Below are 25,478 nucleotides of genomic sequence, written 5' to 3'. Positions count from 1 at the left end.
GTGTGTGTGTGTGTGTGTGTGTGTGTGTGTGAATGTGAAGCATATTGAAAAGTGCTATACATTATGCAGTGCATAATTCCATTAAGCACACAGTGGCACTATATACTATATACAGCATGCGCTTCATCTCCTGCCGTATATATATATATATCGGCCCTATAGGGCTGATAACGGTTATCGGCCTCACGGCTAATATCAATTATCATCACCCCTGCACTCTCTGTCCTTTTATCATTCCAGTCACTCAGGGGCACAAAAAATACAAAGGCATTGTTGGAGGCATGTGATGAATAATTCATATATAGTTCAGAGACGACTTCATGAGAAAAATATCTTTGCGGTATAAAAAGTTATCTGATATCTGCCAATGCGTTAAGACGAATATGTCTTGGAATCAGTATTTATAAGCAAAGGGCCCTGTTTAGGCCTTGTCTCAGCTATACGTGGGTTTGCGCGTTGTTTGGTATTTTTGGGGGGTGGGGGGGGGGGTGTTCTTTGGCCCCTCTCTCTCTGAAACTTCTGCCAGGCTTTTTTGCTCTATGAGTTCCTCCTCTGTGTTCTTCCCAGGGTCGATATTTTAACCCCTTTTGGGCGGGAATCACTTTCGGTGTCGGCATCATGTCGTGCTTTAGCTATTGAAAAATAGCAGCTCTATACAAGCTCATAGCGCGCCACCGAGTGTCGCGCTATGAGCTTGTATAGGTCTGCTATTTTTTTGAAAAATCGTGAAAATGTGCCACAAATCTTTGAATATATTCTCTCAGAGCAGAACGTTTTTAACTAAAATCTTTGCTTCTGGGGGAGGGGTCCCTGGATTGGAACAACATATTTTCAGATGGGGGGTCGGCGGTCAATTACATATATTTTTGGGGGTCCTTGACATGAAATAGTTTGAGAACGTACACTGATATAGAAAGAGGTTTTTCTGAAAACTGTCATGATTTAGAAGACCTTTGTAGAATCGTCCTCAGGTCTAAATGGGTTAACCCATTTTGGGTGGGAACCCCTTTCGGTGTTAGCATCATGTTATGCTTTAGCTGTTGAAAATAGCAGCTCTACAAGCTCATAGCGCGCCACCGAGTGCCGCGCTATGAGCTTGTATAGGTCTGCTATTTCTTTTGAAAAACCGAAGAGCGACTGACATATAGAAACAAAGCTTTTTTTTAAAGAAAACTGTCAGGATGTATAGAAGACATTTTTTTATAGAATCTGATCTCGGGTCAGAACGGGTTAATAACTGGAGAGCTGAAGGCCTCATCATGATCAATAAGGGCTGCGTTCGGGCCGCGCCGAGGCAGACGGGGAGAAATCACTGTGGCCGACGGCAGAGCAGAATGACTCTGACACCCCATTCATTACGCTATTGAATAACCCATCACTGGGGCAGATGAGCCAAGGAGCGCACGCACACGCACACACGCACGCACGCGCACATGCACGCACACACGCACGCATGCACGCACGCACACGCACGCACGCACGCACACACACACACACACACACACACGCACGCACGCGCACACACACACACACACAGCTGTTTGTGTCGCTATACTCGCGAGGACATCAATGTTTATATGGACGGTGAATTTATGAATAGTAATTTTTTTAACCCTATAATATACATTCAGAGCTTAAAATGGCCGATCCGATGGTAAAAAATGGGCCACAACGTACTCCACTACACCTAGCTATAACCTCTAAAAAAAGGCCTGACACCTCATGACACCTCTGAAAAGATTTTTTTCTTTCTATCATTCGTTGTGTTTTTTTTCAAACTACCATTTCTCTTATTTCTATACGCACACACACATGCACGCACGCGCGCGCACACACACACACACATAGACGGTGTGACCCAGAGAAAGCGTTTTGTTTCTCTGTGAGCCAGTCTAAAGGCTCTGACGGAGCGGAAGCCATTATGTGTTAAAGAGACACTTATAGCTTTAACCCATTCTGACCTGAGATCAGATTCATACGAGGTTTCCACTGGACACACACTGGGTCTGATTAACCCATTCTGACCTGAGATCAAATTCTAAAAATGTCAGTCTTTCTTCGATTTTTCAAAAATAGCAGACCTACAAGCTCATAGCGCGCCACTCGGTGGCGCGCTATGAGCTTGTAGATCTGCTATTTTTCAATAGCTAAAGCATAACATGATGCTAACACCAAAAGGGGTTCCCGTTCAGAATGAGTTAAGAGGCCATCATTGATATTCGTTATCTTTTCCAACTTGGCCTTTATTATTCCTCCTGGGGGTTTGCTAGACGACGTCCCTTGAAATAATAAGGCATTGTTTCCTTTATTTGGAAACTAAAAAGATGTGTCCTTGATTGAACCGCAAAAGGAATGAATTAACACTTTTGTTCCTTTTAGTTTTGGGGAATCAATCAATGACTGTCGTGAACTGTGTATACTTTTATTGTGTAGTTATTGTTCCTATAGTGTTTCCTGTCTGCTCCATGTGTTGCTCTACCTGTCTTGTCTCACCACCAGTCTGTAGTATAATTGCATTCGTTGTATCACCTGTGCCTAGTTAAGTCTCAGCCTATCGTGTGTTGATTGTAGTTATGTTGCGCCTGTGTCTGTAGTCTATTTAATCTGACCAGTGTGTGTCCAGTGGAAAAATGGGTTCATTGTTCCCTCGCCAGTTTGATAGTTTGTTGTCACAGACGTCCTGCCCTGGTAATATGTCCTGCGGTCCAGTTGGGAATAAATCATCATTGAACTGTATATCTGCCAGCCTGCCTGCTTGTGGTTCTCACCGTGACAATGAAATGACACACATTTTACAAGTTCAAACTGCTCATATATCCCCGACGGTTAGCTCAACCACCGATAGGCTGCAAAGCCAGCCAGATGGCGTGCCGCGGGTTCGACTCCCGAGCCCGGTGGCCTTTGTCGCGTGTCCCCCCCCCCCCCCTATCTCTCTCTCTCTCTCCCCCTTTCCTGTCTGACTACTGTTCCCTATCAAAACCCCCAAAAAATGTATCTTTAAAACATATATATATATATACATATATACAGTAGTGTCGTCTCTGATGTCGGGTGGAAACCTCGCGTATGTCCAAAAATGTTACTTTTCATGGGGTTCAAAAGCATTAAAAGTAGAAAATCTACAAGCTCAAAACTCATCGACATGCTATACTTTTGTGTCTGGCTGACAGCCAAGATATGCTCCAGGTTGTTTAACCACTTTTATAAGTCTACACACACACACGCACACGCACGCACACACACACACACGCACACACACACACACACACGCACGCACGCACGCACGCACGCACGCACGCACGCACGCACGCACACACACACACACACACACACACACACACACACACACACACACACAGAGTGTGTTTGCGTTGGTTCTATTTGAATATGCAACGAACTGTCCTCCTCTGCCTATAGCAATGAATCAGCTTCATGCCCCTGCTAGCACATTAAGACCTGAGGATGATTCTACTAAATAATGTCTTCTAGAAATGTCTTCTAAACGGCCTAGAAGGTCAAGGTCACCCCCAACGGTATTTATTATGCATTTGGCATATCAAAATATTTAGCTCCATACCCATATACCCATACGGGAGCAAAGATTTTAGTTAATGTTTTCTTCAAAAGAATATAGGCCTATAGTCAAAGTTTCAAAAAATAGTAGATCTAAGTGACGCGCTACAAGCGTGTAGATCTGTTATTTTTGTATAAAAGTTTTTAAAGTATAAAAATCAATGCTTTGCAGCTTATAGCTGCTATAAGCAATAAAGATTATGTAAAACATTTTTGGTATTCAGACAGCCAGCAATCTATAGGGGCAACAATCTGCATTCAAAGATGTTCCTAGAAGCTTTGTCATTGGTCGGCGAAAAAAAAAACCCGGTCGCAATGACTAACCAATCGGGAAGTAGACAGGCAAATCGACTCAGGTCAGAATGTGTTAAATCTAAAATGACACACAGGTGCGGGTGTTCCCGGTGTGAACGGGCTATAGCGCGGGAGAGAGGTAAGATAAGGTGTTTCATGAGGCGGATCGGAGCAGCAACACAGATTGTGGTTCTGATTGAAAACGGGGACATCCAGCCCGGTCCGCCCCGGCCCCTACCTCGCCCCCCCCCCCGCCCCATGCAGCGTACAGTCAGGAGGACACCTGAGGGAAACGGTCCGTTCATTATCTGCGTAATAATTAAGCGGGACAAGATCAAAGAGTCGCCGGACGCCGTTAGCTGCAGCCAATCAGGTCGTAGGGAGGCCGTGTGCACTGATTAGCTGCGCCGCGGCTAAATTATGTCCACATTTTGGTATCATCATTATCACCGCTTTGATGTTCTCTGACGACCACTGGATCATTCTGTTCTGTTATCAGTGGGTGGAAAAAGTATACTCAATTGTTTTTACTTAAGTAAAAGTATACCGATACTGCAATTTAGAACTATACTTTGTTGCAAGTAAAAGTATATGGAATTTGAAAATGTACTTGAGTAAAAGTATAACAGTATCGGCATCAAAATGTACTGAATTCAGACACGCTGTGCATTTGTTCATGTTTTCTGATTGGCTTGATTGATCGTGTGTGTGTGTGTGTGTGTGTGTGTGTGTGTGTGTGTGTGTGTGTGTGTGTGTGTGTGTGTGTGTGTGTGTGTGTGTGTGTGTGTGTGCGCCGATGCCACTCGACTGTTTCTATCAGGTGGAAGAGCGCATCACTGCGTGCCTGGCTGACAGTCACAGTGGATGTCTTCTCTTATCAGCACCTCAAGCTGAACCCAGACAAGACTGCAAGTGTCTCTTCTTCCCAGGTAAGTCATGCCCCCTGCGGGAACTAACGATTTCCATAGACAAACGCATTTGGTATATATATCTTGCAAGTCTGATCGAACCGTATACAAACCCTCTCCCGCGCGCTCAGATCAGCCAACGCAGGGAAGAACATTCACTGTCCATTCAGACTCTAGACGGGCCTGGAAATTAAGACCCGGCCCTACCTACTGGGCCCTCATCAAACCCTGTACACGCAAGACACGCTCCATATATGGCCAGTACAGAATTCATTCCATATGTGGATCTGACCCCCCCCTCCCCTGCCAAAGCGCCAGCGCTCGCCCAGCAGTCTGCCGTCACCTAAGGCGGATGCGTGCATGCGCCCTCGCCCTCAGGGCGTCTTAATGGAGCTCATAGCTTCGTTGTGCCCGGGAGTACGGCGGACCCCCGAAGCCTCCCCACCTCGGCTTAAATTACCCGACGGCCAGACGACCCGTCTCGCGGGTCATCTTGGTTCTGTCTCGTTCCTTTCATCGTGTCATGCTGCATCTTTCCTTAATATACAATCTGTTTAAATGTCCTCATTGGTGGTGTGGTCCTTGATAGTGAACTGCACGGTGATAGTGTGATGAATACTGTCTGTATGCGGAATAGACACTTTACGGGGGCTAAGCTTCTATAATAATAATAATAACTTTACGGGGGCTATAAGCTTCTCATCAAAAAACTTTTGCTAGAGACACACCCCCTGGTGGGCTTCATGAAAATAGCATTCACGCCAGCACCGCCAGCGTTGTTGTCGATAATAAGCTCGGGGCAAACAAGGATTATTTTATTCATGCCACATCCTAGAGTCCCAACACTTTGAATCCTTATCGGAGTGGGATCAGAGTTGGGATTTGTGTTAAAGATAATATTTGGTTAATCAAATGCGTGTTTCTTATTGTTGACATAATGTTTTTTTAATCCGATAGCGTCTCTGTCGGTGGTGGAAACCTCATTATGCGTCCAAGACTGTTTGTTACTTTTCAGGACATTCAGAAACGGCAGAAGTAGCAGATCTACAAGCTGGAAACGCGTCGCTTCGCGCCGCGTTTCAAGCTTGTAGATCTGCTACTGTACTTTCATGTGAAGCTGTAAAGTATGCGATCGAGAGTAGGACGTTGATTTACGAGAGAAAAACCCACCAAAAGTTAGAATATGGAGATAAGAGGTTTTTTCCCCGACGACAGTCAGCAACGATATGATCACTGATGCCATAATGCTGTTTCTGAGACACCCCAAAATGTGGATCTAGGGATTAGAAGTTTTAAACCCCTTTTCCGATATAGACCCCGCCGTGTCGACTAGACTTTTTCGGAGTGGCGGGTGTTCGGAATGCCAATCTGTTCCCGGGTTGGTTGCTTTAACTACATGCATGTAGAAATACACAGTTTATTCTATCACTGTGGAATTGACAAAAATAAAAGTTTGACATTCAAAGAAGAGGGAGCCAGATAATCAAGCAGACTGTATATATTGCATGTGGATGGTGTATAGTGTTGAGGTATTCATTCAGGGTGGACTCCACACACATACGCAGGCAGGCGGGCAGGCAGGCAGGCAGGCAGGCAGGCAGGCAGGCAGGCAGGCAGGCAGGCAGGCAGGCAGGCAGGCAGGTAGACAGGCAGGCAGGCAGACAGGCAGGCAGGCAGGCACGCAGGCAGGCAGGTAGACAGGCAGGCAGGCACGCAGGCAGGCAGACAGGCAGGCAGGCAGGCACGCAGGCAGGCAGGCACGCAGGCAGGCAGGTAGACAGGCAGGCAGGCAGGCACGCAGGCAGGCAGGCAGACAGGCAGGCAGGCAGGCAGGCAGCAACTTGATAGTCACACCATGCAGCACACAGTACTCTGAAGTTTGACCCAAACCCCATTTACTACAAAAAACTATCCAGGTTTCTGCACACAATCCTGAGTGTCAATTTAACCGAGTCAAAATGGGTTTACAAATGAAAACGCACTGTTTCCCAATGTCAGGTCAATATACAGTATATAGGGAGCGTCAGGGTTCCACATGGCCCATCCATTACATCATCACCGGGTCTGTAACTCTGAGACACACACACATCCTCCTCCTTCAGAGCACGTTGTAAAAACATTTTTATCCGTTGTCTTTCTGTTGTTGACGAGCACTGCTGAACAGCTATAACCTTTATACCCTTTATTGACACCAATACAAACAATCTCACCAAACAACTGGACTTTCTCATCTCCCCTGCTCTCGCCCTTGACTCTTAACGCTCTGGTATTATTATATTGGTGCCTGACTCAGACTCAACTCTTACTGTAACTAGGCCAGTTTTGATTTCTCCTGGGCAGCACCGTCCGTCCGTCCGTCCAACGAGGTAGTCTGTCTGGCCATGTTGACGTGCTCGTCTAGCCCTGCTGTCTGTCTGTCTGTCTGTCTGTCAGTCTGGTTAATAAACAAACTGCCAACAGTACAACTCCATGCCTGCATGGGGGAGAGATCGACAGTCTGTGTATCTCCGCTCTTCAGTTACGCAGCTGTTTTTCTTTTCTCCGTGCTCCCAATTTCCAACTGGGGGGGGGGGGCTTAGCTGAAATCAGAATAAAGCCCATGCAAAGCAAGTCTCCTTGCTTTGCTTCTCCTCCACCCAGCCTGCCTTGCCTTGCCTTGCCTTCCCTCGGCGAGCGACCTCAATTACAGAGGCAAGGAGATTAGGGGTCAGAATTAATACCACACTTAATCTGCACACACAGTATAACACCCCCTCTCCACTCCGCTGTGCTTCTATATCTACTGGGCTCTGTTTGTGTGTGTATGCGTGTGTGTGTGTGTGTGTGTGTGTGTGTGTGTGTGTGTGTGTGTGTGTGTGTGTGTGACTGTGTGTGTGTGTGTGTGTGTGTGTGTGTGTGTTTGTGTGTCTGTGTGTGCGTGTGTACGTGCACCCACCACCCTCTTTCTACTGAGCTTATTGGGAGAAAACGCCTGCTTCCTTCTTCAACCACTTAATCTCACCGACCGTATAAACGTTCCAAATTGTTGAGGCAAAACATTAGTCTAAAAATAGATGAGCCGAGCCCTGAGGGACCCCCAGTTAACGGTGTAGGTTTAACCACGTGAACCCTACACAAGCCTCACTGTTTCTGAGGCGAAAATATAGCCGATCTATATATACATGGAAGTTCACAACATTTGAGTCATGTTTGGAAAAAAAAGGTCTATAATGACATGCCCAAAACAGTGATTCGTGGTTGATTTAGCCTATATAGCACTTTTCAGTCGTCGAAATGCAACACTATAGCCTACAGCAGGGGTGCCCAGAAGGTATCTGTGTCTCATAGGAGGGCTGTGGGCAGTTCAGAAACCAGTCTGTGTCTCATAGGAGGGCTGTGGGCAGTGCAGAAACCAGTCTGTGTCTCATAGGAGGGCTGTGGGCGGTTCAGAAACCAGTCTGTGTCTCATAGGAGGGCTGTGGGCAGTGCAGAAACCAGTCTGTGTCTCATAGGAGGGCTGTGGGCAGTTCAGAAACCAGTCTGTGTCTCATAGGAGGGCTGTGGGCAGTGCCAAAACCAGTCTGTGTCTCATAGGAGGGCTGTGGGCAGTTCAGAAACCAGTCTGTGTCTCAAAGGAGGGCTGTGGGCAGTTCAGAAACCAGTCTGTGTCTCATAGGAGGGCTGTGGGCAGTGCAGAAACCAGTCTGTGTCTCATTGGAGGGCTGTGGGCAGTTTAGAAACCCAGTCTGTGTCTCATAGGAGGGCTGTGGGCAGTTCAGAAACCAGTCTGTGTCTCATAGGAGGGCTGTGGGCAGTTCAGAAACCAGTCTGTGTCTCATAGGAGGGCTGTGGGCAGTTCAGAAACCAGTCTGTGTCTCATAGGAGGGCTGTGGGCAGTTCAGAAACCAGTCTGTGTCTCATAGGAGGGCTGTGGGCAGTTCAGAAACCAGTCTGTCTCATAGGAGGGCTGTGGGCAGTTCAGAAACCAGTCTGTGTCTCATAGGAGGGCTGTGGGCAGTTCAGAAACCAGTCTGTGTCTCATAGGAGGGCTGTGGGGCAGTGCAGAAACCAGTCTGTGTCTCATAGGAGGGCTGTGGGCAGTTCAGAAACCAGTCTGTGTCTCATAGGAGGGCTGTGGGCAGTTCAGAAACCAGTCTGTGTCTCATAGGAGGGCTGTGGGCAGTTCAGAAACCAGTCTGTGTCTCATAGGAGGGCTGTGGGCAGTTCAGAAACCAGTCTGTGTCTCATAGGAGGGCTGTGGGCAGTTCAGAAACCAGTCTGTGTCTCATAGGAGGGCTGTGGGCAGTTCAGAAACCAGTCAGTGTCTCATAGGAGGGCTGTGGGCAGTTCAGAAACCAGTCTGTGTCTCATAGGAGGGCTGTGGGCAGTGCAGAAACCAGTCTGTGTCTCATAGGAGGGCTGTGGGCAGTGCAGAAACCAGTCTGTGTCTCATAGGAGGGCTGTGGGCAGTTCAGAAACCCGTCCACCAGTGGCATCATCGATGGGGAATCCAAGCTAATAGAAACTGCAGGCTTTCTAGTCCTGAAAAGTTGCAATGCGAAAATGGAAGCCATCGTTCTCACGATAATGAAAATCTAAACATTTTTGTAAAAAAAAATCTGCCTAATGATGATGTCACTGGAGGACGCTTTCTAACTTTCTAAACTGCCCACAGCCCTGTTATGAGACACACACTAAGTAGAAAACAACCGTGCCATTTTATCATGATGATTAGTGAGGACCTGAAGATAGGTTGAAAAGTGGTGAAGTGGTCCTTTTAAGTTGTCTTGATCGATTGACATAAAAAAGGGGCCTGTCAGTTCAAACCCACAATGCAATACATTGTTTTCAAGAGTGTCGCACACAAACGTCAGAATAGCATTATATAAAGTTATATACAAGAAAACCACATGCAATTCCATTAATTTCTCCTCTCTATTTCCCTGTTCCAAGTGTGTCTTATGTAACTATTTCAAGCAAAGGGATAATCATTATTTTTGGTCAGCATATTATCTTGTTGAGCTGGCCGTTTTTGAAAGTAGCTCTCGAGTCAAAAGATTGTGCAGGTCTCACCTGGCCTACAGCGAAAACAGATCAAAGCAACAACACAGCAGCAACATCAAGGTGCTAAAAGCTAAAAGCTACCTTAACCCATTCTGACCTGAGATCAGATTCATACGAGGTTTCCACTGGACACACACTGGGTCTGATCAACCCATTCTGACCTGAGATCAGATTCTAAAAATGTCAGTCGTTCTTCGATTTTTCAAAAAATAGCAGACCTACAAGCTCATAGCGCGCCACTCGGTGGCGCGCTATGAGCTTGTAGATCTGCTATTTTTCAATAGCTAAAGCATAACATGATGCTATAACACCAAAATGGTTTCCCGTTCAGAATGGGTTAAAAAGGTGGTGGAAAGTTTACTTTTACTTTTACTTGTACTGTACTTATTATTTATTAGGTATTATTTTGTACTTTCCTCAAGTATTTCCATTTTCAAATACTTTTGCTTCTACTCGGCGAAGTAAAAGCATCCAAATATCGGATCCAAATATTGTACTCTTTAACCCCACTATACACTTAATTGACAACTTTAGTTACTACTATATTATATTACTTTGCAGATTGTGATTGATTATACAAAACACATACCCCCCTCACCACTTCAGCCCAACTGAATGAATACATCTCGGGCCATTTGAAAAATAGCCGATCTACAAACTCACAATGCGTTATGCGATGCGACACACATTATTATGCTGAGCTTGTAGATATAGAGCTATTTTATATACATTTGCAAACTTTGAAATGGCACATTATGCATAATGACTACATTTCCTTTTACTACTTTAAGTATACCAGACCACGAAACACCTGGCGCCGTGACCTGGATGCAGATGTGAAGAGATCTGGCCACACATGGGGACAGCTGGAGAAGATGGCCCAGGACCGTGATGTCTGGAGAGCTCTTGTTCGTGGCCTATGCCCAAAGTTGGGCTATAGGCGTAAGTAAGTAAATACTTTAAGTACTATTTTTATGCCGATATGGAGTACCTATTTCGAATACCGGATGACTCGCCCCGGTGCTTGCCCGTTTTTCCTCCCGGAATTTTCCCCAGTGAGGGGGATAACTTTGTAATATGCTATTGGCTGTTTGTATTCTTTTTGGAAAAATATAAAAAGATACTCCTGTGGAAAGGCTATATTATTTTGCTTATATTGACCCAATAAACAATGTAGTATTATTTAGTATATGTAAGGTTTTGCCCACTCAAATGGTACCTCGTCAGATAATCCCCACATATCCTACAACAACTTCTGTGAACCGACTTCACTGTAGTAGCTTTTCATAAATTATATTTGTACTTAGGCTGTTCTGCTGTCATGAAAGTTTATAGTTAGAGAAATTCAAAGTCCAGCCGTCTGCTGTCCAGCCTCTCCCACCCCTCACTGGGGAAAATTCTGGGACAGTAAAAACAGAAACGGGGCGAGTCATCTTGTTACCCCTATTTCTACATTGCAGTATTGATATTTTTACTTACGTAAAAGACTACTGTTTTCCACCACTTCCACTTAAATGTGTTGACTGTGTGCTCGTCTCTCCCTTGATGTTCCCATCTCCTGCTGGGTGCTGTACTGCCTCCTCTTCTATTTTCTGTTGCATGTCTCTGTCAATCACACGTACATATTTCATCCACTGTCTGGTTCTTCTTTCACAATACACTACACATACAGTTCAGTATTTAATGTCGTTGCTGTCGGAGGCAGAAACCTCTTATCTTCATATTCTAACGGTGTGTTTTTTTCCCCCCGTTTTTGTACTTGATCACAGCACAGCATCAACACAAAAGCATCGACAGTAGCAGATCTGCAAGCTCAAAACGCGTCACGTTTTGAGCTTGTAGATCTGCTGCTTTTTTAATTTGAATCCTGAAAACTATAAACATTTCTGGACATATGAGGTTTTTCGACCTGACGTGGAGAGACGATATAACATTTCTCTGATTTTCTTCACATGAAGATTGTTTCATTTTCGTTCAATCTTTTCTCCCTTCACTCAAACCAAATGTATTTGAGAGCACCTGTCTTCATTCTTTTAAAAAACGACATGTATAGCATTTCAGTTTAAATCGACTGGTGGCAGCTATATAGGGCTCTATAGGGGAAGGTTTAGTTTTGTTTTTCACCGCAAAACAATGCAAGCCAGAAAGACAGGAGAGATCACATCTTGAAATCAAAAGAAAGGCCACATCCCACTGTTATCATACAGTATCATAATTATGATAGCATATACCCTGAAGAAGGCATCCCTGTTTGCCGAAACGTCAGTTCTATAAAAGTTTCTATAGCATCGTGACTGCGAGCTAAACGTGCGGCATCTTTTCTTTCTTTGTCACAGTTTTGTCTCCTGCGGTCAGCGTGCACTACCTCCCCAATACATACCTTTTTGTTTTATCATACAGGATCGTGCCATTTTTATCATGTCAAAAATACGCTTCTCAGCTGGTCAGTCTTAGCCACTTATAAGCCCTACATTATGTGTGTCCAAAGGTCTATTGATAGTCCAGTTTTCAGTGAAGAGGTGACCACCGAAAACTACAACATGACGTCACCGCTCACACAACAACACATCTCTCTGTTTCTACTAAAACTACAACATGACGTCACCGCTCACACAACAACACATCTCTCTGTTTCTACTAAAACTACAACATGACGTCACCGCTCACACAACAACACATCTCTCTGTTTCTACTAAAACTACAACATGACGTCACCGCTCACACAGACACATCTCTCTGTTTTTACTAAAACTACAACATGACGTCACTGAGCCGCGGTGCTCACCTCTCACACAACAACACATCTCTCTGTTTCTACTAAAACTACAACATGACGTCACTGAGCCGCGGTGGTCACCGCTCACACAACAACCCATCTCTCTGTTTTTACTAAAACTACAACATGACGTCACTGAGCCGCGGTGCTCACCGCTCACACAACAACACATCTCTCTGTTTTTACTAAAACTACAACATGACGTCACTGAGCCGCGGTGCTCACCTCTCACACAACAACACATCTCTCTGTTTCTACTAAAACTACAACATGACGTCACTGAGCCGCGGTGCTCACCGCTCACACAACAACACATCTCTCTGTTTTTACTAAAACTACAACATGACGTCACTGATCCGCGGTGCTCACCGCTCACACAACAACACATCTCTCTGTTTTTACTAAAACTACAACATGACGTCACTGAGCCGCGGTGGTCACCGCTCACACAACAACACATCTCTCTGTTTTTACTAAAACTACAACATGAAAGGGGCACGGTGGCACAGTCGGTAGTGCTGTCGCCTCACAGCTAGAAGGTCCTGGGTTCGATTCCCGCTCGGGACGCTGTGGGACGGGTGCTGGCGGCGTGTTTCCTCCTCCGCGTCATCAGTGCCCATACCCGAAGGTGGGGTTGGCGAAAGGGCCTTTCTGTGTGGAGTTTGCATGTTCTCCCCGTGTCCCCTAGGGTAGATACCCTCACAAAAACATGCAGTAATCCTGGTCTCTAAACTGCCTCCCCCTGGCCAGCTGGGGCGCCTGATGGAGGGGAAAGGAACTGGTTGGAATAACGTGTTCCTTCCACGCGCTACGTCCAACCAGGGAAACTCCCCCTGTCAGGTGTAAAGGAGCAACTTGGACACTCAAGCATGAAGGAAGCATGAGTTAAGTCCGTTGCTCTCCCCAGGTTGGCGGAGGGTGTGTAGAGCCCAGGATCACATTAGATGATTGACACAGGGGTGAAAAATGGGTTACAAAATCGTGGGTTAAAAATATATTAAAAAAAAAAAAAAAACTACAACATGACGTCACTGAGCCGTAGTGGTCACCACCGCTCACACAACAACACATCTCTCTGTTTCTACTAAAACTACAACATGACGTCACTGAGCCGCTCACACAACAACACATCTCTCTGTTTTTACTAAAACTACAACATGACGTCACTGAGCCGCGGTGGTCACCGCTCACACAACAACACATCTCTCTGTTTTTACTAAAACTACAACATGACGTCACTGAGCCGCGGTGGTCACCACCGCTCACACAACAACACATCTCTCTGTTTTTACTAAAACTACAACATGACGTCACTGAGTGGTCACCGCTCACACAACAACACATCTCTCTGTTTTTACTAAAACTACAACATGACGTCACTGAGCCGCGGTGGTCACCACCGCTCACACAACAACACATCTCTCTGTTTTTACTAAAACTACAACATGACGTCACTGAGTGGTCACCGCTCACACAACAACACATCTCTCTGTTTTTACTAAAACTACAACATGACCTCACTGAGCCGCGGTGATCACCGCTCACACAACAACACATCTCTCTGTTTTTATTAACCACCATTTCGGTGCTGATCAAATAGCTGATCTTACTGTACAAGCTCACAAGGTGTCTTTATGTGCACGTATACATTTTAAGAAATACAACTTTCTTAGTCTAAGGAGTCTTCCTTTAATATAGTTTAAGGGAGTAGGGCATTTATTTTTTCTTGATGATGTATTTGAGACCACCTAAAGTCCTAAACGATGGACAAAGAAGGGCGCAACAGTTTAGCGTTCCCAGATTGTCAAACATTATGAAACGTATCAGATATAAGTTTCCATTTCGCAAAAGGAAAACGTGTGTGTTTATAGACTTCACAGAGATGGAGGTGACACGCACCACGCCAGTCCCACTGAGGTACCACACCATCGATAATAAGAAACACTAGTAGAAATGTCAAGGTTTCTCTATAATGCAATACAAGTGCAGGAACATTTCCAAGTGAAAACAAAGTTCCATTTGTCCGGCCCGTACATAACGCAGGACAGCCGAACTGACGACAAAAACACATCGAATAAACAACAGAGGATCTGGCAAAAAAAAAACGCTCATAGAAACAAACAGGCTTATATTATTATGTACACACAGAGAACTAACTAGACACAGGTGGAAATCAACCACAACAACACAGGCGTTGGGCTGAGGCAAAACAGGACACAGGTGACTCAGATTAGCACTGATCACAGCCAGGGTAGGTGAGGCAACACAGACAACAGGAAACACCGACTAAACAGTATATGTATGCCATTTGGTTCTATGTGTACACTCTCAGAGTAATATTGTTATAATAAGCATGAGTTGCCCATGTCTGTGTACTTGAACGTGAGACACTAGTGTACTTGATATGTATTGTGTACTGCCTGAACTGTAGCATACTTTATAGTTAGGCTACGAGAGACATCTCAGCGACAGCGAGGTCAGCCTTGCTGCAGTAGGCACGTTGTTATGTCTCATATCTTGTTGTCACGTCATTATAATCCAGCACTACATGTGTTCCTGTTTGTGTAATACACTTTGTGAACCTTTAGCGTGATACTGTCTCATGTCGCGTTATTGTTATAAGGGATACTTCAGCGGGATTATCACACACACCACCCAGCCTGCACACACTACCAGTCTGTCAGAACCACACACCACCCAGCCTATCACACACTACCTGTCTGTCAGAACCACACACCACCCAGCCGGCACACACTACCTGTCTGTCAGAACCACACACCACCCAGCCTATCACACACTACCTGTCTGTCAGAACCACACACCACCCAGCCGGCACACACTACCAGTCTGTCAGAACCACACACCACCCAGCCTGCACACACACTACCAGTCTGTCAGAACCACACACCACCCAGCCTGCACACACTACCTGTCTGTCAGAACCACACACCACCCAGCCGGCACACACTACCTGTCTGTCAGAACCACACACCACCCAGCCGGCACACACACTACCAGTCTGTCAGAACCACACACTACCCAGCCTGCACACACTACCAGTCTGTCAGAACCACACACCACCCAGGCTGCACACACACTACCAGTCTGTCAGAACCACACACTACCCAGCCTGCACACACACTACCAGTCTGTCAGAACCACACACCACCCAGCCTGCACACACTACCAGTCTATCAGAACCACACACCACCCAGCCTGCACACACACACTACCTGTCTGTCAGAACCACACACCACCCAGCCTGCACACACACACTACCTGTCTGTCAGAACCACACACCACCCAGCCTGCACACACTACCAGTCTGTCAGAACCACACACCACCCAGCCTGCACACACTACCTGTCTGTCAGAACCACACACCACCCAGCCTGCACACACTACCAGTCTGTCAGAACCACACACTACCCAGCCTGCACACACACTACCAGTCTGTCAGAACCACACACAACCCAGCCTGCACACACACTACCAGTCTGTCAGAACCACACACCACCCAGCCGGCACACACTACCTGTCTGTCAGAACCACACACCACCCAGCCTGCACACACACTACCAGTCTGTCAGAACCACACACCACCCAGCCTGCACACACACTACCTGTCTGTCAGAACCACACACCACCCAGCCTGCACACACTACCAGTCTGTCAGAACCACACACCACCCAGCCCGCACACACACTACCAGTCTGTCAGAACCACACACCACCCAGCCTGCACACACACTACCAGTCTGTCAGAACCACACACCACCCAGCCTGCACACACACTACCAGTCTGTCAGAACCACACAACACCACCCAGCCTGCACACACTACCTGTCTGTCAGAACCACACACCACCCAGCCTGCACACACACTACCTGTCTGTCAGAACCAGACGAGGGTCCAGTACTTTAGAGTTTACAACATGAATTAACATTGATTTTACAATAATACATTTTGGGCTTAGAGATAGAAATGCCATTAAATGGGAGTCCGTAGCCTAATAATGCATGTCAATTTCGAGGGTCCTTGAAATGAAAGTGGTTGAGATTCACTGCTAGAGCCGTTAACATCTTCTCTTATGTCCTTTGCATTTATTTTATAATGTTGGATAATAACCTATTTTGCGCGGGAACCCGTTTTGGTGTTAGCCTCATGTCGTGCTTTAGCTATTGAAAAATAGCAGACCTACAAGCTCATAGCGCGCCACCGAGTGGCGCGCTACGAGCTTGTAGGTCTGCTATTTTTTAAAGAATCGAAGAGCGACTGACATAGAAGACATTTTTTTAGAATCTGATCTCAGGTCAGAATGGAAAACTGTCAGGATGTAGAAGACATTTTTTAGAATCTGATCTCAGGTCAGAATGGGATAAGTGTCAATGTGAGGGTCCTTGAATATCTTCCCAAATTCTTCACACTAAAAAGGATTTGTGTAGTCAGTGTATATATCCTCATAAATCATCCATCTTTATTCTTTGCCTAAGAAGAACACCACGTACTACAACAATATCACTACGAAATAAAACATGGGGGTCAGATCCTGACAAGTAGCCGCTCAGCTCGGCACCCTCGCACAGCTAAAGTGCCAAAATATTTATCGAGGACGAAGTGCAAAATTAAAAATTCATGTTTTCTCTCCTCCTCCGTCCTCCAAGGATAGTGTGCGTGCTGTGCTGCCCCTTCGTCGTTTTGTATTCAGCCTGACCACAAGCAGGGAGATAAACCATATCCCCACCAGCCATACAACATTAATGACCAGTCCAAACGGGCACGTGACGTGCACATACATAGACATTAAAAGGGGGCTTCAACCCCTGCCCTTTTACCTGTCTGTAAAACAACTGTCCTCTCCAGAACCATGAATGCAGTATTTGCTAATGGTGAAAGAAATGCAAATGCCACTCCTTAAAGCAAAGTCCATCTAAATCCATGCCTTCTATACACCGCATGAATCTCCAGATAAAGACGAGTGATGGGTTGTGCCCGGAAAATAGCCGATTCTACAAGCTCACCTGTGTGTGTCTGTGTGTTTAGGCTGTGCGACAGTGACACCCCTGGTGGTGAACCAACGCTATTTTCGTGCTCGGACAGACAGACCCATGCAGGAACCCTGCAGGGGCAGACCCAGGGACACACATAGCTGCATGTCTATAGGAGTGGTTGCACCACTCAAAAAACTCACAGAACCAGAAAACAGAAACAAAAGAGTCAACTGTTAGCTCCTAACTGACAACAGGTCATCATTTGTAGGTCATCGTTGTGGATTAAGTTTTACTGTCTTCTGCACACATACAGTACTGCTGTATACATGTGTTTGTTTCACATGACATATTATGTGAAACTTTAAACATATTACGTGTTTGTTTAGATATTGTTGCCTGTGATTATGTTTGGGTCAGGCCAGACCTAGACCACTGATTATTAACCTGCATGTTTTGATCAATTTAGTAAAGACAAAAAAATCTAATACGTTTTGTTAAATTGTAACACGTTGCTGAGACGTTGCCCCGTGACACAGCCTCCAGAAAGGCATGGCTTAGCTATCAGCCGCCGGTGACAGCATAACCCATTCTGACCTGAGATCAGATTCATACGAGGTTTCCATCGGACACACACTGGTCTGATTAACCCATTCTGACCTGAGATCAGATTTTAAAAAATGAAATGAAAATTATTTTTCAAAAATAGCAGACCTACAAGCTCGTAGATGAGCTTGTAGATCTGCTATTTTTCAATAGCTAAAGCATATCATGATGCTAACACCAAAATGGGTTCCCGTATAGAATGGGTTAAGTATGACCCTTGACCTCTGGTTAAAAGTAAAATTTATTCATAGGGGAAATATGTACGTGTTGATTTGTGTATAGGTATAGTGATTGTCAGGTGAGATTCATGCATAAATTCCGCCCCCCATTTTTGCATAATTCTATATGCAGTATTCTGCGATTGCCAATACCGATTTATCCATTACAAAGACAGCCAAATTACGGATATATATATATCGGACCGAGGGTTAACCCATTCTGAACGGGAACGCATTTTGGTGTCAGCATCATGTCTGATAGCTTTAGCTATTGAAAAATAACAAGCTCGTAGCGCGCCACCGAGTGGCGCGCTACGAGCTTGTAGGTCTGCTATTTTTGAAAAATCGAAGAACGACTGACATTTTTTAAATCTGATCTCACATCATCTCAGGTCAGAATGGGTTAATCAGACCAGTGTGTGTCCAGTGGAAACCTCGTATGAATCTGATCTCAGGTCAGAATGGGTTAAGGCCGGGCTCTATTGTGCAGACAGGCACGTACACTCGCACGCACGCACGCACGCACGCACGCACGCACACACACGCACTGCCAGTGGAACAGATTTTAGGTATTCAAAATGCAAACCCAAAGTGTCTTTTGGTGCTGAATGAATGATTATGCGGCGGCACTTCCGTTGCAATGCATCTCACTGCCATGGTCGGGCAGAGAGGCTCCTTCTGACGATGCCGAGTTAATTAACCCATTCTGACCTGAGATCAGATTCTAAAAAAATGTCTTCTATACATCCTGACAGTTTTCCATTCTGACCTGAGATCAGATTCTAGAAAAATGTCTTCTACATCCTGACAGTTTTCCATTCTGACCTGAGATCAGATTCTAAAAAAATGTCTTCTACATCCTGACAGTTTTCCATTCTGACCTGAGATCAGATTCTAAAAAATGTCTTCTATACATCTGACAGTTTTCCATTCTGACCTGAGATCAGATTCTAGAAATGTCTTTCTATACATCCTGACAGTTTTCCATTCTGACCTGAGATCAGATTCAAAAAAATGTCGATACATCCTGACAGTTTTCCATTCTGACCTGAGATCAGATTCTAGAAATGTCTTCTATACATCCTGACAGTTTTCCATTCTGACCTGAGATCAGATTCTAGAAATGTCTTCTATACATCCTGACAGTTTTCCATTCTGACCTGAGATCAGATTCTAGAAATGTCTTCTATACATCCTGACAGTTTTCCATTCTGACCTGAGATCAGATTCTAAAAAAATGTCTTCTATATGTCAGTCGCTCTTCGATTTTCAAAAATAGCAGACCTACAAGCTCGTAGCGCGCCACCGAGTGGCGCGCTACGAGCTTGTAGATCTGCTATTTTTCAATAGCTATAAGCACAACATGATGCTAACATCAAAAGGGGTTCCCGCTCAGAATGGGTTAACCGTCCGCCTCTCTCTTCTAAAACGTGCACAAAATCACTCATGCATAATTATGCCCGACGCACTTAGCACCGAACATGGTTCATTTAATCAAAATAGCAGGCCGATTTATTTAAATCGTGAAGTGTTTTTTTTTATAAATGTTGAATCATTTTTAAAATGTTCTTCTCTTCTGGAGCGCCTTCATGGCACAGAACGTTTTTTTATTTTTTATATATAATTTTTTTGCGGCTTATGCCTTTTATTGGTTTTTGAAGGGACAGACAGTAGGCTGACAGGAAACGGAGAGAGATGGGGGGGGAAGACATGCAGTAAAGGCCGTGTCGGGCTCGGGAGTCGAACCCGCGGCACACTGCGACTGGATTACCAGTCGGGGTGCCCAGACGGTTACGCCACAAAAAACACAGGGTCCTGGCTGGGCACGAACAGTGTGAGAAGTACCACTTTAGAAGGCATCGGTAGCAGCGGCCTCAGGTGGTGACGGGTTAAGCCATTGGAGAGGCAGCTCCTCCTCATTGTGCCATCCTAGATGTCTGGGCCGACGTCCAGACCCAGACCCAGACACAGACACATAATGCATTAGAAGCGTTAAGCCGGGCCTTAATTCTTTCTAAGGTTCTTTGAACAAACTGGTGGCCAGCGGCCCGTTGATGTTATAGCTTTGGCCCCGGAGCGGAGAAGACCGGGTATTTAACCCAGTTAGACCTGAGACCTGCAGATTCTACTAAATGTCTTCTATAAAATCATGAATCAATTTCGTGAAAACCCTATTTTTCTATATGTCAGTGCATGGTTCTCAAAGCTATTTCATGTCAAGGACCCCCAAAAATATATGTGTATTCAAGGCCGCCGACTCCCATCTGAAAATATGTGATTCCAGGGGACTCCGCAGAAGCAAAGATTTAAGTTAAAAACGTTTGCTCTGAAGAAATATATAGCAGACCTACAAGCTCGTAGCTACGAGCTTGTAGGTCTGCTATATATTTCTTTCAACAGATAAAGTATTAACATAATGCTTTAAAAACACCAAAAGGGGGTTCCCGCCAGAAATGTGTTAAAAGCCATGCAGTCTGAGGCCCGGGTGACGTTTTGACAAAAGCACTTCCTCCTCGTATTGAAAACACACACCAATACCAGAAGAGGCCCCCACTCTATTTTCCTTTTCTTTTTTTGGGGGGGGGGGGGAGAGACTTTTTGCTCCAAGGGTAAATTATGCAACCGTGATGGCTTCGTCTCTGTCGAGAGAGATAGAGGAATAAGGCAGAGAAATGAAACGTCTCTGGGAATATGGAGAATTAAAGAGGTTTGAGGATAAGAGACAGACAGACAGACAGACAGACAGGACAGACGGAGAGGTTTGAGGAGGGGATAACAGACAGACAGACAAACAGACAGACGGAGAGAGGTTTGAGGAGGGGATAACAGACAGACAGAGGTTTGAGGAGGGGATAACAGACAGACAGACAGACAGACAGAGGTTTTGAGGAGGGGATAAGAGACAGACAGACAGAGGTTTGAGGAGAGGATAAGAGACAGACAGACAGGTTTGAGGAGGGGATAAGAGACAGACAGACAGAGGTTTGAGGAGGGGATAACAGACAGACAGACAGAGGTTTGAGGAGGGGATAACAGACAGACAGACAGAGGTTTGAGGAGGGGATAACAGACAGACAGACAGACAGACAGACAGACAGACAGACGGAGAGCGATGGAGAATCTCAGGAGTACGAAGAAGAAGAAGATGCATCCCAGCCTAGGGCTTTAGCCCATTCTGGGCGGGAACCCCTTTTGGTGTTTTAAACATTAAGACGTTATAATTTAGCTATTTAAAAATAGCAGATCTACAAGCTCAACTTTTCTCCACACTGCTGTCCAGGTGTGGAACAGCCTATACCAGAGCATGTAGTGACTCCATCACAGACAACGCCTTTAAACGCAGAGCTCAGCAGACCACCCCTCAACACTGACTGTTGAGCTGCAGTGAACCATTTGAATGGCCAATGGATATGTATCTTATCTTACTTGCTATTGTTCACAACTGCATCGGAAAAAAAACGAGAAAAAAAAAACGAGTGGCGCACTAGAAATGCTCAAGAAATCATGAGGATGTGGTGCAAAGCTTTGAATATATACTCTTTCAGAGCGAACGTTTTTAACTCAAATCTTTGCTTCTGCAGGGAGGTGGTCTCTGAAACAACACATTTTCAGATGGGGGGTCGGCGGCCAATTTCATTATATTTTTGAGGGTTCCTTGACATGAAATATTGAGAACCACTCACATAGAAACATGAGGTTTTTCAGAAAAAAAGACATTTAAAAAAAAAGACATTTTTAAATTTCGACGTCAGGCCTAAATAGGTTAGAGCACGGAAATCCTCTTCTCTCTGTCTCTGTTTTTATATGCCTGTTTCTCTCTCTGTATATCTCTCTCAGCTCTCTCTCTCTTTCTTATCTCTCTCTCTCTTTCTTATCTCTCTCTCTCTTTCTTATCTCTCTCTCTCTTATTCTCTATCTTTCTCTCGTGTTTCTCTCTCCCTCTCTTCTCTCTTATCTCTCTCTTTGTCTCTCTCTCTCTTCCTCTGTTGTCACTCTCTTTTCTCTTATGTATTTCTCTCTCTATCTCTCTCCCCCCCTCCCCCCCCCCCCCCCCCCCCCCCCCCCACACACACACACACACACACACACACACAGCAGCAGCAGCAATCATCCGTCTGTACTACATATCCATATAGAAGCCAAACTTCCAGAGGGAATTGGCCGGAGGGATTATCAGCAGCAGAGGAGATGTGTTGTCATGCTGATGGTGGCGACGAAGCAGAACAGTCCTTCTGCGTGGAGTTCCTTCACTATATAAATATATATATACACCTCAGCTCCTCTCCTTCACTATATACTGTACCTCAGCTCCTCAGTGATGGTGCATTTTTTATTTTTTACACAAGAGTGACATGAGTGCAGTTTATAGAACTTTTCCATTGCATCTTATACTGTATATGAGAGGCCGGCCTGCGCACGCATGCTGGTGCTTATCAGTGTGATGTCGTCTGTTAGCCCATTCTGACCTGAGATCAGATTCTAAAAATGTCTTCTACATCCTGACAGTTTTCTGAAAAACCTAATGTTTCTATGTCAGTCGTTCTTCGATTTTTGTCAGTCGTTCTTCGATTTTTCAAAAATAGCAGACCTACAAGCTCGTAGCGCGCCACTCGGTGGCGCGCTACGAGCTTGTAGATCTGCTATTTTTCAATAGCTAAAGCATGACATATAATACTAACACCAAAAGGGGTTCCCACCCAAAATGGGTTAAGCAGGGGCGTATCCACACCTGGTCCTACCTGGGCCTAGGCCCGCAGGTATTTCAGAACTCGGCCCAGCCAAATAACAAAAAAATATTTTTTTTTAAATATGATGCCAGTATAGCGTCATTCATTGCATAACATAATGTGAATGCAATCACTGCATTCAATGTAGCAAGAAATATGGCAGTGGGTGTATTATTATTATTATTATTTATTTTCCTATTTGGATCTGTAGCCACTGGCACTGCCTGGTTTGTCCATCTGTACCTGCATCATGGATTGATTGGTCATGCCTGCCTGAGGCCTGTCATCATGTGCTTGTTTCTAGAATGTGGCAGATTTGTTTTTCTTCACACCAGAAACTCGCCTCTTTGTTTATGATGAAATATTAATGAGAATTAGCCTCTCTGAGAGTATCCTAAATGTTATATCCTCACAATGTCAAACGTCTATTTTTTTGGAAAGAAAGGAAGTCAGCATGCAGTCCCTAGAAGGAGCTAGCCTACTGCAGGCCTACACCAGTCCCTAGAGGAGCTAGCCTACTGTAGGGCCTACAACAGTCCCTAGAGGAGCTAGCCTACTGTAGGCCTACAACAGTTGTATCCTGAGGACTTCAGCTTTACTGGGCAACAACTCCACAACAGCGTCCGTCCGGCCGTCCACCCTTGATTATGGATTACTACTAGGCTACGTGATTGAAGACATCAAAGGTCAGATTATTGAATTGTAATTTTTTGCTGAATGGACTTTCATTGATTGATTGTGCCCATGTTGTCTGCTGCTGCTATGCTATGGGTGATAACCATGCTGTCTGCTGCTATGCTATGGGGTGCCATCTTGCTAATTTGTAATTTGGAAGTGAGTTGAAATAAACTAGCTGTTGTTACACTCTGCAGTCTTCAACACTCTACTAGTATACTAGTATACCGGTACTTATATTTAAATACCAGTAGGCTGCCTGGGAGAGTGCACATGTTGTTGTTTTATGGTTAAATACCAGTAGGCTGCCTGGGAGAGTGCACATGTTGTTGTTTTATGGTTGTTGAGGAGTGCTCCTATCAGTATATGTCCAGCTGTAGCCGCAATTTGCAACTCTAGATTTTTTTTACAATTGGTTGAAATCTAGAGTTGCAATAACCTCCATCGACTTCCTATGCATTGTTTTGGTTTTGCATTGGTTTGTGACCTCCTGGTCTTAAATTACGTTAAACTCACCAACATTGCAGCTGTAGTCCAAGCTTGAATTATCCTCTTTCGATCTGGTGTCGCTTGTTTATCATAAAAGTCCCCCGTAAAGATGTTATGAGCTACTTTCTGTCCAAAATATTCCAAGAGTGACAATATCGAGCTGCCATTTTGATTTTTGCAACGTGCCATAAAACAAGATGTGAGGGGGAGTGCTTGTTTAATAGCGTCCCTCCCTCCCTAGGGCGTCGGCCTCTTCTTTGGGTGTCTTACCTGCGCAGGTAAGATTCTATTAAACAAGCGCTCCCCCTCACATCTTGTTTTATGGCACGTTGCAAAAATCAAAATGGCGGCTCGATATTGTCACTCTTGGAATATTTTGGACAGAAAGTAGCTCATAACATCTTTACGGGGGACTTTTATGATAAACAAGCGACACCAGATCGAAAGAGGATAATTCAAGCTTGGACTACAGCTGCAGTGTTGGTGAGTTTAACGTAATTTAAGACCAGGAGGTCACAAACCAATGCAAAACCAAAACAATGCATAGGAAGTCGATGGAGGTTATTGCAACTCTAGATTCAGCCAATTGTAAAAAAATCTAGAGTTGCAAATTGCGGCTAGTCCAGCTGATGGCTTGTGTTTGTGTCAACACAAACATTGAATGACATTGACAACAATGGATGGCCAGCTTTGAATGTTTGTGTAAACACAATATTGTACACAAACATTGTGTAAACACAAACATTGTACACAAACATTGTGTAAACACAAACATTGTGTCAACACAAACATTGTGTCAACACAAACATTGAATGACATTGACAATGGATGGCCAGCTTTGAATGTTTGTGTAAACACAAACATTGTGTAAACACAAACATTGTACACAAACATTGTGTAAACACAAACATTGTGTAAACACAAATATTGAATGACATGGATGGCCAGATTTGAATGTTTGTGTAACATAAACACAAACATTGAAGACGATCTTTTTAGTTTACATTTGGGAATGTGAAGTGTTGTGTAGCAGCCTGACGTTACATAGTCAATCTCTAAGACTTCATATTTTTAGGGAATTGAAGGCAAACATGAGTATTAATTAATTGATTAATACCAAAATGTTGCGAGGGCGCTGATGCGTGCACAGTGTGACCAGGGAGAGGGAGGGAGGGGGATGGG

Source organism: Protomyctophum bolini (genome assembly GCF_963924005.1).
Source record: "Protomyctophum bolini genome assembly, chromosome: 13".
Lineage (NCBI taxonomy): Eukaryota > Metazoa > Chordata > Actinopteri > Myctophiformes > Myctophidae > Protomyctophum > Protomyctophum bolini.
Note: the sequence above shows the minus strand (reverse complement) of the source record.